This window comes from Lutra lutra, chromosome 11 (genome assembly GCF_902655055.1).
Source record: "Lutra lutra chromosome 11, mLutLut1.2, whole genome shotgun sequence".
Lineage (NCBI taxonomy): Eukaryota > Metazoa > Chordata > Mammalia > Carnivora > Mustelidae > Lutra > Lutra lutra.
This window is the reverse complement of record NC_062288.1, coordinates 9,051,179-9,067,447: the sequence shown is the minus strand read 5'-3', so window position 1 is coordinate 9,067,447 and position 16,269 is coordinate 9,051,179.

Sequence of the window (16,269 nt, the reverse complement as noted above, 5' to 3'; positions counted from 1 at the left end):
TGGGGCAAGGGGAAAGAGATACAAACCAACTTTGTTTTTCTTTTTCAACATTCTCTTGGTGATTCAGGGTCTTTTCTGGTTCCATAGAAATTTTAGAATTGTTTGTTCCAACTCCTTGAAAAATGCCAATGGTATTTTAGTAGGGATAGCATTGGGTGTTATATGCAACTAATGAATCATTGACTACATCAAAAACTAATGATGTACTATACAATGGCTAGCTGAACATAATTTTAGAAAAAGAGAGAGAGACAAACCAAGAAACAGACTCTTAACTACAGAGAACAAATAGGGTTACCAGAGGGGAGGTGGGTGTGGGGGATGGGTGAAATAGGTGAGAGGAATTAAAGAAGGCATTTGTTGTGATGAGCACACGGTGTTGTCTATAAGTATTGAATCACTAAATTGTACACCTGAAACTAATTTTACATTGTATGTTAGCTGGAATTTAAATAAAAATTTTAAAGAAATACCTAAGAGATGAGAAGTTCAAATTTACATTAATTGTATACTCATGAGTAAATCTTGCATCATTTACTTCTAGGGTTCACTGGTCTCATTTCTTCTGAATATTATTACCTTTTCACCCTATCTGGTTTAAAAGCATTGTCTACTATTATTACCTTGATATTTAAGGAATATATAAATACATATTGATTTTAGATAATTTTTAAAATACAAGTAAAAGAATAAAGAAACACTAAGTATAAAGAACAGGAAGGTGAATCTCTTAAATTGAGTCAACTTGGTGACAGCTCAGTGCTGAACCAACACAGTCCCTGAACATACAAAAAATCCATTTTGATTTGACTACACAACTGTACAGATGGTGTCTTTTATATTGTATATGTTAATTCTTCCACCCACATTAGTGTGGGTGTATGGTAACAATTTTTTTTAAACAAAATGACTTCACTTTTACATTTTAGAAGTAGTACGTTATTTCTTTTTATAATTAAAAATTACTAAGTTGAAAAGAAGGTCTATTAATATCCTTGATTATTATACTTCACAATATTTTGCTTTATGTCATGTCAGCATTAATTATGCCATATACGTATATTCATATATATGTTATGGCTGTTAATATAGTATAGTCATTATAAGAATTTGAAACCAGAATAATTTGCTTTAAATCCTGATTCTGCCATATCATCTTTCTGTGACATTAATTTATAAGTTATTTAACCTCTTTGAAGCTAAGTTTCCTCATTCAAGAAAGGGGAAAGAAACAGTGCCTGCACCATATGTTTATGAGAATGAAAGAAGTTGGTAATATGTAAATATCTTAGAAGTGTGCCTACCACATTGTGAATACCTAATAATATTAGCCATCAACATCATCACATTTTTCATAAAATTTCATGTTTTTATATTTTTCAATAATTTTCCATGATGTTGCAAACTCTTAAATGTCTTTTACATTAACATTATAGTTCAATTATAAAGCAATTGAACTGATACACAGATTATTTTTCACATGTTTGAGGTCATTTGTTCAAGAGCACTTTTAGAATTGGTTCCCAATAGTTGGGCTTTATGTTACAACTTTTATTTTTAAAATACTGGTAATGTATTTAATTGATTTTTATAACCAACATGAACCCTCTTTTTTTTTTTTTTAGATTTTATTTATTTATTTGAGAGAGAGAGAGAGCATGAGAGGGGAGAGGTCAGAGGGAGAAGCAGACTCCCCGCTGAGCAGGGAGCCTGATGTGGGACTCGATCCAGGGACTCCAGAATCATGACCTGAGCTGAAGGCAGTTGCTTTACCAACTGAGCCACCCAAGTACCCCGTAACATGAGCCCCCTTTTATAAATTCTACTATTGTTGGTTCATTTGTTTTTTTAAATTTATTTATACTTGAGTTTTCTATTTGCAAAATTTGAACTAATAAAGCTCTGCCAAGGGCTGCTGTTTGCTCTCAGGGTACTTGGATTTGTCTCAGCCCTTCTGACTCCCACCCTGGTCCTTTATGAATTCTCATCTCCATTCTGCAGCTGCTGGACAAGCAAAGCCCCTGCTTAAATGTCCAGGCATTGATGTAGTGTGGTTCTGCTGGATTGAAATGAGATCATCCTTTACTGATACCTGGCTTATTGATTGACACTGAAAAGAAAGTGATAAAGTTTGAAAACTCACAGTTTCCAGGTTGCTGGGACATCAAGACTCTGCCCATCTGCTCCTTGGTCAAGTCCTCCCGTGTGGGAGGAGTTCTCCAGCTACCCAACAAGCAGCTGGCTCTTAGCAGAGGACCCACTGCTCTTTTCCTCACAACTCTTGTTCTATCTGTGAGCTGCGGCAGGGAGCATGGAGGGCTGAAGGGTGCTTTGTGAGTGTGGCAGACTCTGAGGGCCCATTCGTTGTTTTAAAGGAAATGCTTGCAAATCCTGGCAATACACTGTCAATCTTGGTCTTTAGAAATAGAACTTGTTTTCATCACTGTTCATAGATGTTGTTTTGGAACTTTCTAACAAGACTTCAGTTTAATCTAGGCACAACTGGTTTTCTGACTCAAATTGTAAGCTATTGGAGTCTTAGGAGAATTGTTTCTAAGAATTCCTAAACTCTGAATCTTTTGCAAATTTGATACTTCTTTTGATAACTTAAAGGCCATTTTCTTCTTTATTTTATTTTTTGTAACTTAAAGGTCATTTTAATTTGGAATTGGGAAATCACAGATCTGACATCCGACATCCGTTGAATCTAAACCTAGATTCAGTCTCTAGTAAGGAGCTGTATAGAAAGAGATTAAATCTGGTAGTTTTAATCCCAGTGCTCTTCAGCTGTCTTCCATGTCAAGATAATAAAGTGACACTTTTAATTTTTTATTAGCACTTCAGAAACTCCCTCACGTGCATTATCTCCTTTGTTCCTTGCAGCTGCCACATAAGATGTGCAAGGCAGGACACATAATTCCCACTGACAGATGAGGAAATTGGGGATCAGGGAGGTTAAGTGTCTCATCACCAGCACGTTACTTCTCTGGTGGAAGGCATCATTTTTATAGAAGAAAGCACAGTATGGGAGAAAAGACACCAGCTTAGGAAACAGGTGTCTCAGAGTCCTGTCTTTCCCCATCTTCTGTACTGTCTTGGCCATGTCATTTAAATTCCCTGAAGCCTTGTCTTGACTGAGACACTTAAAATGAAATACACCCAATAACAACAACACCTTACATGCAAACCCAGAGGAATAATTTGAAGTTTAAGATAATGAATATGATGAGCAGAGAGTGGGGAAGACAGGCCAGGGTTGGAGCAGGCCAACACACAGGGAAAAGTGACAAGATAGGGGAGAAAGAGGCTGAAGACTGAGTGGAAAGGCAACTTGTAGTATTATTACTTGTATTTATTTCAGTAGTGAGGACGTTTAGTAGTGCAGATGTTGTTGTCCTGGATGTTACATATAACTCTCATAGCACCTGCTGCTTCTTCAAAGTAACAGGATGGACAGGTGTTATTTGGAGAGAAGACATGCTTCAGAAATAGCCCGAGGTGTGTAGCCCCAGGCTGGAGAGATGTGTTTGTGGATTGTAATGTGTGAGGGTGTGATGAATAAGGCTTTGGTTGGACCAGAGGGTATCTAGGAAGAATCATTGTGGGATAAGAGTGAGGCAGGAGGGTGAATACAGACCTCAGAGAGTTCTGACTGCCAGTTTATGTAATTTATGCTCTACTGGCAAATCAGAGACATTGACAAGTTTTAAGGAAAGTCATGTTGTCCATTCATTGGATGCATTTACTGGTGTCTAACTGGATTTAAGAAATTAAATGACTTTTGAAACTCTAAATCATTTATAATAGATGGTTCATATATAATTATAATTGTGTACACCTTCCTTATTTTATTAGATATTTACAATAAACATGTAGGCATTATAAAATGTATAGATATGTTAATGCCTTATAGTAATAGTTCATGAAGTTATTGAATCTTTACATCTTCTACTGTGTATTACGGAGAAAACAGCAATGGACCTGAAATGAGTAGTAGGCCGTCAGTATGTATTTCAGAGTCTAATTTTGCTGGTAATTCAGTTCTGGGATCAGTCATGTTATCTCTTCCACTTCTCCTACTAGCACTGCAATTAGTAATTAGTTTGTAGAGATTTCTGATTGAATTTCTTCCTATAATGCTTTAAGATAGGTCTCCCAGCGCTATCTTTATTGTTGTCCAATGCCAAAAGCAACTTGCAAACTTATTTCCCAATGCCCAAACACACATTCTTTTCAAATTTATGAGTTCCTTTTTTTTCCATCCCTTACTCCCTGAAAGAGTAAGGAAAAGAAGGATGGTCAAATTAATATATAACAGAAAGATGTGTCACTCTCGGCTGAGAACACATTTAATGTCTTCACAGTTAGCTGTAATTTTAGAAGCTTATGTAAATCACTTTCATTCACTACTCTCAAATCACAGATGATAAAATGCAAGGAAGCGTTACAACAAACATTGAAATGATGCGCCAATGCCGACCATTCTGGCCATGCTAAAAAGAGGTATACATCTGTGCTGAGGAAGAGAAAATACATTGTTGGTGCCAACTTAAAAATGAAACAAGGCTGTCATGAAAAAACAAAAACAAAAACAAAAACAAGGCATTCCTGCCTTAGTATACAAACTATTTTAAACACCTCAGCCTCATCCATAACAATACTTTTACAAAATAGATGCTTTAAGAAAAATCTTCATAAGGTAGAGGTGGAAATGAGCTCAATTTCAAGGCAATGAATGATGCATCTAACACTTTCTGTCTATTCTCAAAAATCTGAAATAGAGGTCAAACCCAGAGGAGTTTGACTGTCTTTTTGATTCCCCAAAGTTTGGGGCTGTGAAAAGGCTGGTTAGAAGTTAGAATACTCAGAGCTCCATCAAGTTTAGATAATGAACTCAGACATTTGCTTAAAGAACCTAATCAATGCATCTTCATCCTTTTGGTTTTTTTGGCTGTCTTTCCTCCTTATTTACTTGCAAGCATTGCATTTCTATTCCAGGCAAGGGTCTACACTACATTAGGAATACAGAGATGCAATTTATGGGGGCTTATGAAATGTACCACTAGCATCTACCCAAAGATCCATGATAAGGAACGCCTAGGAGGCTCAGTCAGTTAAGCGTCTTCCTTCAGCTCAGGTCAGGATTCTGATGTCCCAGGAAGGAGTCCCTCATCAGGCTCCCTGCTCAGCCTTGGAGTCTGCCTCTCCCTTTGCCCCTCCCCGGGCTCATGCTCGCTCTCTCTTTCACTCTCTCTCAAATAAATAAATAAAATCTTTAAAAAAGTCATCAAAGATCTATGATTCACATTTTCAAACCTTTGAGATGCAGACAGAATGAAATGTTACAGCAAAGGAATTCCTAACTATGCACGGTGTAGGTATGCATATAATGTTATGCTCTAAGGGCTCATTGTTTATATTACAGTTTTCTCTACGTAGTTATCATCATTTTACAATTTTTAGTAGTTTAAAATTTTAATGTATATTTTGCATCTTGGTCTGTGAAGACTTGTTTTTTTTTTTTTTTAAGATTTTATTTATTTATTTGACAGAGAGAGATCACAAGTAGACGGAGAGGCAGGCAGAGAGAGAGAGAGAGGGAAGCAGGCTTCTTGCTGAGCAGAGAGCCCGATGTGGGACTCGATCCCAGGACCCTGAGATCATGACCTGAGCCGAAGGCAGCGGCTTAACCCACTGAGCCACCCAGGCGCCCCTGTGAAGACTTGTTTTTTGACTTGAGTTTTAATTGGAGATACTGACCTCATGACTTAATTAGTAACAATGGCGTGTGATTTTAAAGACATACAAATAATAGAAGAGTGATTGTTACAACCCTATCAAAACCCTTGACCTTAACTGAGCCAAGTCAGTTTGTAGTTAAGCATCTTGATTTTTTGAAAGACAATAAACTGTGTTGACAGATTTTAAAACACTTCAGTCATCCTTATTTTTTAGATTAATAGATTTTATTTTTAGAAAAATTCTAGGTTTTCAGGAAATTGTGTGCACAGTACAGAGAGCTAGCATATAGTTTCTCTTGCCCCCACTCAGTTTTCCCTATTATTAAAATCTTTCATTAGTGTAATATTTGTAACAATTGGTGAATTCATATTGATACATTATTATTAACTAAAGTCCATAAATTACATTAGCAACCATTCTTCGTGTTGTACAATTTTATAGGTTTTGACAAATGGACAATGTCATTTTACCACCATTACAGTATTACACACAATAGTTTCCCTGCACTGAAATTCCCCTGCACTCCACCCTTCCATCTTCCCATCCTCCCCATATTTTACTTTCTCCATTGTTCTGCCAGAATGTCATATAGTTGGAATCGTATAGCATGTAGCTTTTTCTTTCCCTTAGCAATACATACATTTAAAGTTCCTCTATGCCTTTCATGGTTTGATTGCTAATTTCTTTTCATCATTGAATTATGTTCCATTGCACAGATGTACCACAGTTATTTACCCTGTACTTTTTGAAGAACATCTCAGGCACCTCCAGTTTTTGTTGATTATGTATAAAGCTGCTGTGAACATTCATGTGCAGGTTTTAGTGTGGACAGTTTTCAACTCATTTGGCTAATACTTAGTTTAATGGCTGAATCATAGGGTAACAGTATATTTAGCTATGTTAGAAGCTGTTGAACTGTCTTCCAAAATGGCCATAAGTTTTGAATTCCCACCAGCAGTGAATGAGAGTATGTGTTGCTCCATATCCTTACTAGTATTCAGCGGTGTCTGTGTTTTGAATTTTAGGTGTTCTAATGGGTGTGTAGCAGTATTTCATTATCTCAACTCAGAATTCCCCAAAGACTTTTGATTTTGCCCATCTTCTCTATACTTAGTTGCCATTAGGAGATATATATATATATATATATACACACCTCACTATATATAGTGAGGTGTTCACTCAGATCCTTTGCACATATTTAAAATTTTTCTATTAAATTTCAATAATTATTTTCATATTTTGGATATAAGTTCTTTGTTAGATATGCATTTTACAAATATTTTCTTGTGTTCTGTGGCTTGAATTTATATTCTTTTGTAACTACCTTTCACAAAACAGAATTTTTAATTTTAGCAAACTTTATCAGTTTTTTTCTTTCAGTATACAGCTGGTGTTGTATCTAAAACTCATCACCAAATCTATGAATCTATGGTCATCTAGACTTTATTTTTTTCTTCTAGGAGTTTTATAGTTTTGCGTTTTACATTTAGGCTTTATATTTAGATGCATTTTGAGTTAATTTGGGGGGAAGATATAAGATCAGCACAAATATCCCTTGTTTTTTAGGTGGATACCCAGCTGTTCCAGTGCCATTTATTGAGAAAAATCTCTCTTCTTCATTGAATAGCCTTTGCTCTCCTGTGAAAAATCACTCACTTCAATTGTGTGGGTCTATTCCTGGGCTCTCAATTCTGCTCCGTTGATCTATTTGTCTATTTTGCCAATACCACACTGTTTTGATTACTGTAGCTCTATAATAAGTCTTGAAGTTAGGCAGTGTCAGTCCCACAACTTTGTTCTTCTTCAGTATTGTGTTGACTTGGGTCATCCTCCTTATCACTGTGTTGTGCTTCCCTATTTGTCAATTAACTACTGTATCAGAAAATGAGCCTCATGTTGAGGACACAGAGTTGGAGATCTGGGCTAGTCTATAATGCCCTTGTCATTGAAAGTAACAATAGAAGGAAATATTTACTTTTCACCTGCTATGTGCCAGGACCTGGACAACTCGCTTTAGAGCTCTGTGTAAGAACAGGTGGAAGGCGACTGTCTAAATTGTTCATTGTCAGGTGCTTAATAGTTTGGCAGTGTGGATATGTGTAGCTTCTTGCACACTTTGGGATCTGTCATGAGCTCAGACTTTAAGCTAAAAACAGTTATTCTGAACAAATGGATTCAAAATTTCTATTATGTATTCCAACAACAAAAATGACAGAGAGTAGTGATATTTAAACTAAGGTTGAACAGATAATTTGGGTGAGAAAAATAATGATCTTCACAGCAGGTTTAACAGTAAGAATTTTTTAAAAAAGTCTTAAAAGTTTCTGGGGAAAAAGCAGTTGACCAACCCAGAAATAAAATTCAGTCTGGCTGTAGACATTGTCTCCATAATACTAAATGCCATGGATCACCCAGGAAATATATGTCTACAGGTTTTGAGTGAACAGAAAGAGTATCTAGTATCTATAGTCCTTCCATGTTTCTATTTCTAAATATATTTTCATAGTAGCTTTATAAAAAATGTTCTATTATAATCAGTTTCTTCTATATTCTTTTGTCCAAGTCTAATAACTGATTATGTCTGTAGCCAACTTTCTAACTGAAGAGTTAATGTCTTTTTTTCATATGTGTGATTAAGGATAATGTCTGTTTCTTCTTTGCCTACGATTACCTTTCCAAAAATTGTCTTTCTTACAGAAATTTTACAAACTTTTTCATTTGTCTTTTTTTTCCATTTATTTGTCAAATCCACCTAGAATACTCATGAATTCATGGTGAATAGTGACTATGCAACTCCCTCTTCATTAAATCATAATTACTGATTGAATAACTCCACTTTCCCAGTTGTTTGTTCATATCACCTTTATCATGTATTATTTTTACATACACTTGAATATTTCTGGAACATTCATTGTATTCCATTTATCTTCCTGTCAATATTTGAGCTCAAACCACATTATTTCAATTATTATACTTGCATTATCTGGGAGTGTCACTCTGCATTCTTTACTCTTAAAAAATTTTTCCCTGGGTATTTTCCCTCACTTCTTTCTCAAGAACAAATTTTAAGTAATTTGGCAAAATTCCAAAAAAAAAAAACAAAAACCCTAGCTAGAATGCTTGGAAATGTGTGGCTTTGGGAAGGAGTGTTCTCTTTGTAAATACTTTTTCTGGAATATGATATGTTTTCCAGTTTTCTTTTGTGTCCTCAGTATTTTTTGTTTGTTTTCTTCATTTAGGTCTGATATCTGTCTTCATATTCTTATTTAATCTGTGTGTGTTGTCAATATAAATGCACTTATTTTTTCATTATGCTTTCCTAACTGGCATGAGGAAAATTTTTTTATGTATTAATATTTATCTTTTGCCATATTATAGTTAATTACTAGCCTTAATATATGCCGTTCACCCTCTTGTGCTTTTCAGTAGATAATTATTTAACCTCAAATTAGGATGGTTATTTTCTTTTCAGTTTTTGTTTGTTATTTTTGCATTTTACACTGGCTCAGCTAGATTATCAAATCACTGTTATCAAACAACAAATATCAAACAACAATAACAGGCATCCCGGTTATGTTTCTTAGCTTGATGAAAGTGTTTACAGTGTTTAAATTCCGATAGTTTGTTTATTGTTGGTTTAAGATAAATTTTATTCATTTTATTGAGCAAATTTCAAAATTCAAATTCAAGTTTACAAAGAGTTGTTTTTTTAAGATTTTATTTATTTATTTGAAAGAGAAAGCAAGTGAGAGAGAGAGAGAGAGAGAAGAGCAGGGGGTTGGGGCAGAGGGAGAGACAGACTCCCCAATGAGCAGGAAGCCCAATGCATGGCTCGATTCCAGGATCCTGGGATCATGACCTGGCTGAAGGCATATGCTTAACCAACTGAGCTACCCAGGCAACTCTACAAAGAGTTTTTAAAAAGAATTTTGAACTTCATCAAGTATCATTTATCATCTATAGAGGTGATCATTACTTTCTTAGCCATATCACAATCTTATATTATCCTATGTCATCTTACTTAATACATTTGCCTGGGCTCCGGGACTGGGGCTTCCTCACACAAAGGCTGCTTGGTGCTGCCACACTGATGAATATCCATCTTGCTTATAGTGAAAACCAGTGCTGAGCCCGACAAGGCATCACTCCCAGGAAGACCTGGTAGGTAGTAGATTGATTATACTGGATTCTCTCCATCACGAAAGGGATGACCATTTGTTATGTCAGGAACATACAAGAATTCTGTATATGAATTTCCTTCCCTTAGGTGATACTTTTTCCTGTGCTATCATTCCAGTATCATGTCTCTGACCAACGAATCATTCCACAGCAGAAGTGTGCCAAAGGATGCATATCCATAGAATCCAATGGTGTTACCACATACCCCATCACCCAGAAGCTTTTTTATGATAAAACAAAGACAAGGGCCACTGAAACTCAGTTATGCCTTAGCTGGTATCAATACACAGAAAGATAATACATGATTTGAATCAGTATCTGAGATGTGGTGCTGGTTTTTCCAAAGTCAGCATACAAGGGTCCAGAAAACAAGACTGGAAAAGGGAGTGGTTCCTCATACTATTATACATAATTAACCACTAACATAAGTTTTTATTTCTGTCCCTTTCAAATCTTGGTCTTTTAGAGATTTTGGTTCTCAAGGGAGGTGTGCCTCCGTCAGCTTTTCTGTGGTTCCATTGATGTGGATGTTGCCATTCTGAGCTTTTCATGCCACTGAACTTATTATAGATTATCACACATGTATTTTTTATTCTGTTGTGTGTTTTTTAAAAAGATTTTGTTTAATTTTTGTGAGAGAGGGAGGGAGAGAAGGAGCAAGTGGGAGGTGCAGAAGAAGATGACTCCCCACTGAGCAGGGAGCCCAATGAGGGGCTCCATACTAGAACCTTGAGATCATGACTTGAGCCAAAGGCAGAATGCTTAACCAACTAAGCCACCCAGGCAACCTTTTTTTTTTTTTTTTAAACTCTTAGTGTCCTAAGAGTTTTTGTTTGTCTTAACATTTTTACTTTCTTCCACTGTTTTCTGAGTCCATCACCCAGAATTTCACCTATTTTGTCATTTGTTCAACTTTCCCTGATATCTGCTTTTTAAGGTTTTTCTTTTACATCACTCATTATTTTTATGTTTGTCTTCATTATTTCTGCAGTTTATTTATTTTTTAAATATTTTATTTAAATATTTGTTTATTTATTTATGTGGTTTATTTATTTTTTAAATATTTTAACATTTATTTGACAGAGTGGGAGGGACAACGGTTTATTTATTTATTTATTTTATTTATTTTTTGTGGTTTATTTATTTTTTAAATATTTCAACATTTATTTGACAGAGTGGGAGGGACAACGGTCCAGGGAGAAGCAGGCTCCTTGCTGAGCAAGGAGCCCCATGTTGGGCTCCATCCCAGGACCCTGAAGTCATGACCTGAGCCAAAGGCAGACACTTAACCACTTAAATGACTGAGCCACCCAAGAGCCCTCCTGTGGTTCATTTAAATGATAATGTTTACCTTCTTGGGCTGAGAATACAATTTGTACAGTTTTCTCTTATTTTATAATAAAACATTTAAGAACATCTACTTTACTCAAATTCAGATTTATGCTTACAAAACATTGATCTTATTGTTATTGCTTTCTTTTATTTTTAGTAAGATTGAGTATTTTCATATATATTAGCTATTTATATTTCTTTTCTTGAAAAATGTTGCTTATTTGTTCCCTATTTTGAAAAACTGAGATGCTTTCCTCTCACCTACTGATTTAAGTTTTTAAAAATATGGAAGGATATTGATTCAGGTTTATCATATGTGTTGAAATCTTTTTCCCTTAGTTCTTCTTTTGATTTGAATTTTTGCCTAAAGTTTAAGTTTTATATTGTCATTTAATTTACTCTTTCCTAATTTATTTTGCTTTATTTTTTCCCCAAATAGTTAATCCATTATTCCACAACTGCTGATAGTATCATTCTTTTACCAGTGATTTGGAATGCTGTCTTTATCACTTCTAATACACATATCAAATATGTACCAGCATGTATGTGTACTATTTTGATTGTCAAAGATCTGCTGTTGAATATTTCAAGTCAAGTTTTGTATGGCCTCTAGATATCTCTTAAAAAGGGAATTTCTGGTTGCAAAATCATCCGTAAGTTGAATTTAAACTTTTTCCTTTATGGAGAACTAATTCTTCATGACACTATAATGTGGGTTGATTAAGGATTGATGCTTATGGCAGGGATATGGAACTGAGAGTGTGACATTTTTGTGTAATTTTTGTACCTTTCCGAAGGTTCTCTGACAAGTTCTTATGGCTACATAATGGTGGACTGTTGTGGAATGCTGGACTTTATAGGTAACACTAACTTCTGACACGTGTCATAATTGCCTGATATCCCATCTTTATTTAATCTGTACCAGGGGACAGTGTAAATGGTTTCTTAAAAGTCAGTGGAGAAATTGTCACAGTAGGCATGGCTTTCCTACAAAAATCAAACAATGTTCATAGTGATTCTCCTAGCAATATTTTTTATCAGATCCTATATATATTAACAGAATACCTGGAACACAACTGAACCTGTAGAGCTATAAAGGTGAATGGGCAGAGCTATTTCCTTCATGACCTGGACCAGGTGAAAAACCTTCTTTTCCTTTGTGGGCACTCAAATCTGGCAAACTTTCAGGTGACTCAATAAATCAGAGCAGCACAATGGACTGTAGTGTGTGTGTGTGTGTTTCCAAAATCCAAACAGGACCATGAAACATTGTATTAGGAAGGATAAGGTGTGACATATTTCTCCATTTTAGAAGAAATTTTCTGGCATGCTTCAGACACTGATTCAATTTTACTTATTCTTGAATTTTGTATAAACAGAATCTTACCATAAATATCCCTTGTCTTTAATCGATCAACTATAGCTTTAAAATTCATCCATAATATTATAAATAGCCCTAGTTGGATTATTTTCTTTGCTCCCCAGTATATTATTTCATGAACATAGTATATCTTTATATATTTTCCTATTAATGACTACTGGTGTTCTTCCCAATTCTGGATCATTAAAACACTTCTAAGAACATACTTATATAATACATAAGTGTGGGATAATGGGCTTCATTGTCTTTCTCCTCGTTTCTGAATATAAAGGAAAAATATTCAGTGTGTCATAATTGAGTATGGTATTTGCTACAACAGTTTTAAAAATAGGCATTACCAGGGGAGGAAAGACTTTTCAAGTTTTCGAGAGTTCTTAATCATGAATGGATGTTGAATTTCATCAAATGCCATTCTTTCATCTACTGAGATCTATGCTTACTTTCTTCCTCTGTTAATGTTGTAGCAGGCTCTGTTATGATCCACATCCGTTGTGTCTCAGCACTTCCGTATGCTCAAGAAAGCTTCCCATGGCAGACAGCTGCAGTTGTTTTCCTAAAGATTGTCTTTGAAGCTGCACAAAGTCTGTTCTTTTTGCCCAAGGCAGGCTTGAAATGCCTGGAAATAAATCCTCTTACCTTCCTCCCCACAGAGCTGCCATTTTCAGTCAATGACTGGCATGAATTGATATTTAAATACCTCAGCTTCTCCTTGGGATGGAGAGAACTCAGGTGTGTGTTTTATACCAGGTGCTTCGTTTCCTCATGGGATTGAACTCCAGTTACCTGCAATGGTAGTTGACTTGACAACACATTCATCTTCTGTCTCCTTTCCTTCTCTTTGATTCGTGGTCCTCGAACCTCACAAATAAATCAGTTATACTCAGATCCTGTCTCAGTGTCTGCTTCTGGAAACTATATGACCATTGAGAATCTCATCTTTGGTTTTTTCCAACTTTGCATTCTGAAAATAAACCATGTTTATTCTATGTGGTGTATTCTATGTTGATGGATTTGTTTGGTAATTCTGTGTCTGATTTTTGCATTTATATTCATGAGTTAGAGTAACCTATAATTGCCCTTTCTCCCACTGTTACTATGAAGTTTTCTAGTAAGGCAATGCTAATCCCATAGAGGGAGGTGGAGAACATGCTATATTTTTCTATTCACTGGAACATTTTGTGAAAAACTGGAATTATGTTTCCTTGAATGTTTAAAATTATACTTGAAGCCACTGTAGTCCTATATTTTTTAGAATTTATCTTTCATCCTATATAGTGCACACATATTAGTAAGGACACCATAGCCCTATTTTTTTCAGACCTACAGATCTTATTAATATGATGCCATCAATGTGAAAGATCAATAGGATGTCTGAGGGGCTGGTGAAGAAAACAAAATCGTGGCTCAGGCCTGGATAGTCAATGTAATTTTGAGGCAAGAAGGTAAAAGGGTACTTTCATCTCTGCTAGGTAAAACAAAACAATCCTTTTATTTATTTAGATAATTTTTTTTTCTAAAACAAAACAGAGAATTACCAAATTACTAGCTATAAGACATGTGCTATGAGGTCTGCTAATTTGCTCCAGAAAGTATCCATATTTGAACCCACAGCTACAGTTGCACTCAGCACCTCATTAAGCCTGTGCTAACCTGGACTCAGGACTCAGCAGTCTTTTGTATTACCAAAGAAAGAGGTACATGCTTTATCCGTGACTCTAGTAGTGTCTCTTATTTCTGCCACTGAAGTTTCTTATGGACTATTTTGGTAAAGAGGAGAAATTCCAGGGTCCTTCAGAAACATGGCCATTAGCTAACTGGACAGAAAAACAATACAGAGTTTTTCTTCTGCCGCTCAAATTGGACACTTCAACTGTGTGTTTAGGAACTGGGGAAATAACTCCTGGTGGGTAGAGTGGTCTCCATGGCCAATAAGAGATTAGGGGAAATATTCTATGAATTGCTGCCCTTTACATCTTTCACTAGATATGCCTGGGTCCCCAGCGTATAGTATTAATTTTGAGTCACTGCCCAGTAACACACCAGGTCTGAATATATCTCTTTCTTCGATGCACACTTACTCTCTAAATGCCTCAGTTCTTTTGGGAGATACTGACAGTAATATTCCCAGGATTCATGTGAAGTATTATCGTTGGGGCCAGTGATCCATTAATAAATCTGACTCTGATGATGGGTTTGGGTAATGAGTGCAACTTTAGTACGGTGGTTCAAAACTGCTTCAAAGAAAAGGTGGATCCCACAAATCAAGTGTGTCTTCAAGAAGGTTGCTCTTCTCTTTCCTCTGATTCCACAATCAACTATTCAAAACTTAGGTCAGACATTCTGATTACCTTTCCAAGATTGTGTTGCCTCTTTCTTTTTTCTTTTCTTTCCTTTTCTTTTCTTTTCTTTTCTTTTCTTTTCTTTTCTTTTCTTTTCCTTTCCTTTTCCTTCCTTCCTTCCTCTTTCTTTCTTTCTTCCCTCCTTCCCTTCTTCCCTCCCTCTTTCTTCCTTTCATTTTGTTTCTTTCTGAGAAAAAGCAGGAGATGGGCAGAGAGAGAGAGAGAACCTTAAGCAGGCTTCATGCCCAGTGCAGAACTCATGACCCTAAGATCATGACCTGAGTCAAAATCAAGAGTTGGACACTTAACTTACTGAGCTTCTCAGGCATTCCCTGGGGTTGCTTCTTATTACTATCACCATACATGACTTTCCTCTAGTGATGAAATACTACTACCCTAATGTCTTCTACCACTTCTCTGGTGTCTGGGGACAGCCATGGAAGTAGACTTCAAATATGCTGGCATGCTATCTCTCCAATGTAGTTCTTAAAGGACTGAAGAAGGAAATGTCTTCCAAAAGACCTCATCAGTTTAACTAGGGGTTAAAGATATGTCAAACACAGCAAGAGGTTCAGATGATAATAAGCCAGAAAAAGAAAATGATACAAACTTAAAATAGAACACAAAGACCACAGACATGTACAATAAACCTATTACTCCCTAACCCCCAATATGTGTCATGTCACCTTAATACAGGAGGAAGCAGACATATTTTTCCCCTTGGAAAATATGGGTCATCTCTGACTTCCTAGATTTTAAAAATAGAATAAGAGTTCAGAACTCAATTAAATCACCATTTTATATTATATAATGCCATTTAATTATGCTTGCCATTTGTACTACATTTTGGAATAAAATCTACCTGTGATTTTTTTCCCCCAGATTTTGGGTTATAAAATCAATTTAATGTTCTGTGACAAGTGTTAACAAAAAATAGAAACAGAACAAAATAGAAAATATTAGAGTGCATTTCACTGCATGCACACAATAAGTGTAAATGCTATTTTGGAAACTTGTTTCTCTTCATATATATGCAGTAAAATATAATAAAATATTCAATGACTCTTTGGAGTTCAGAGCTCATATGTTAGTTTATATCATGCCTATTTATTATTTATTTATTTATTTTAAAGATTTTATTTATTTGACAGAGAGAGACAGAGATCACAAGTAGGCAGAGGTTCAGGCAGAGAGAGAGAGAGGCGGAAGCAGGTACTCTGCTGAGCAGAGAGCCTGATGCACGGCTTCATCCCAGTATCATGAGATCATGACCTGAGCAGAAGGCAGAGGCTTAAC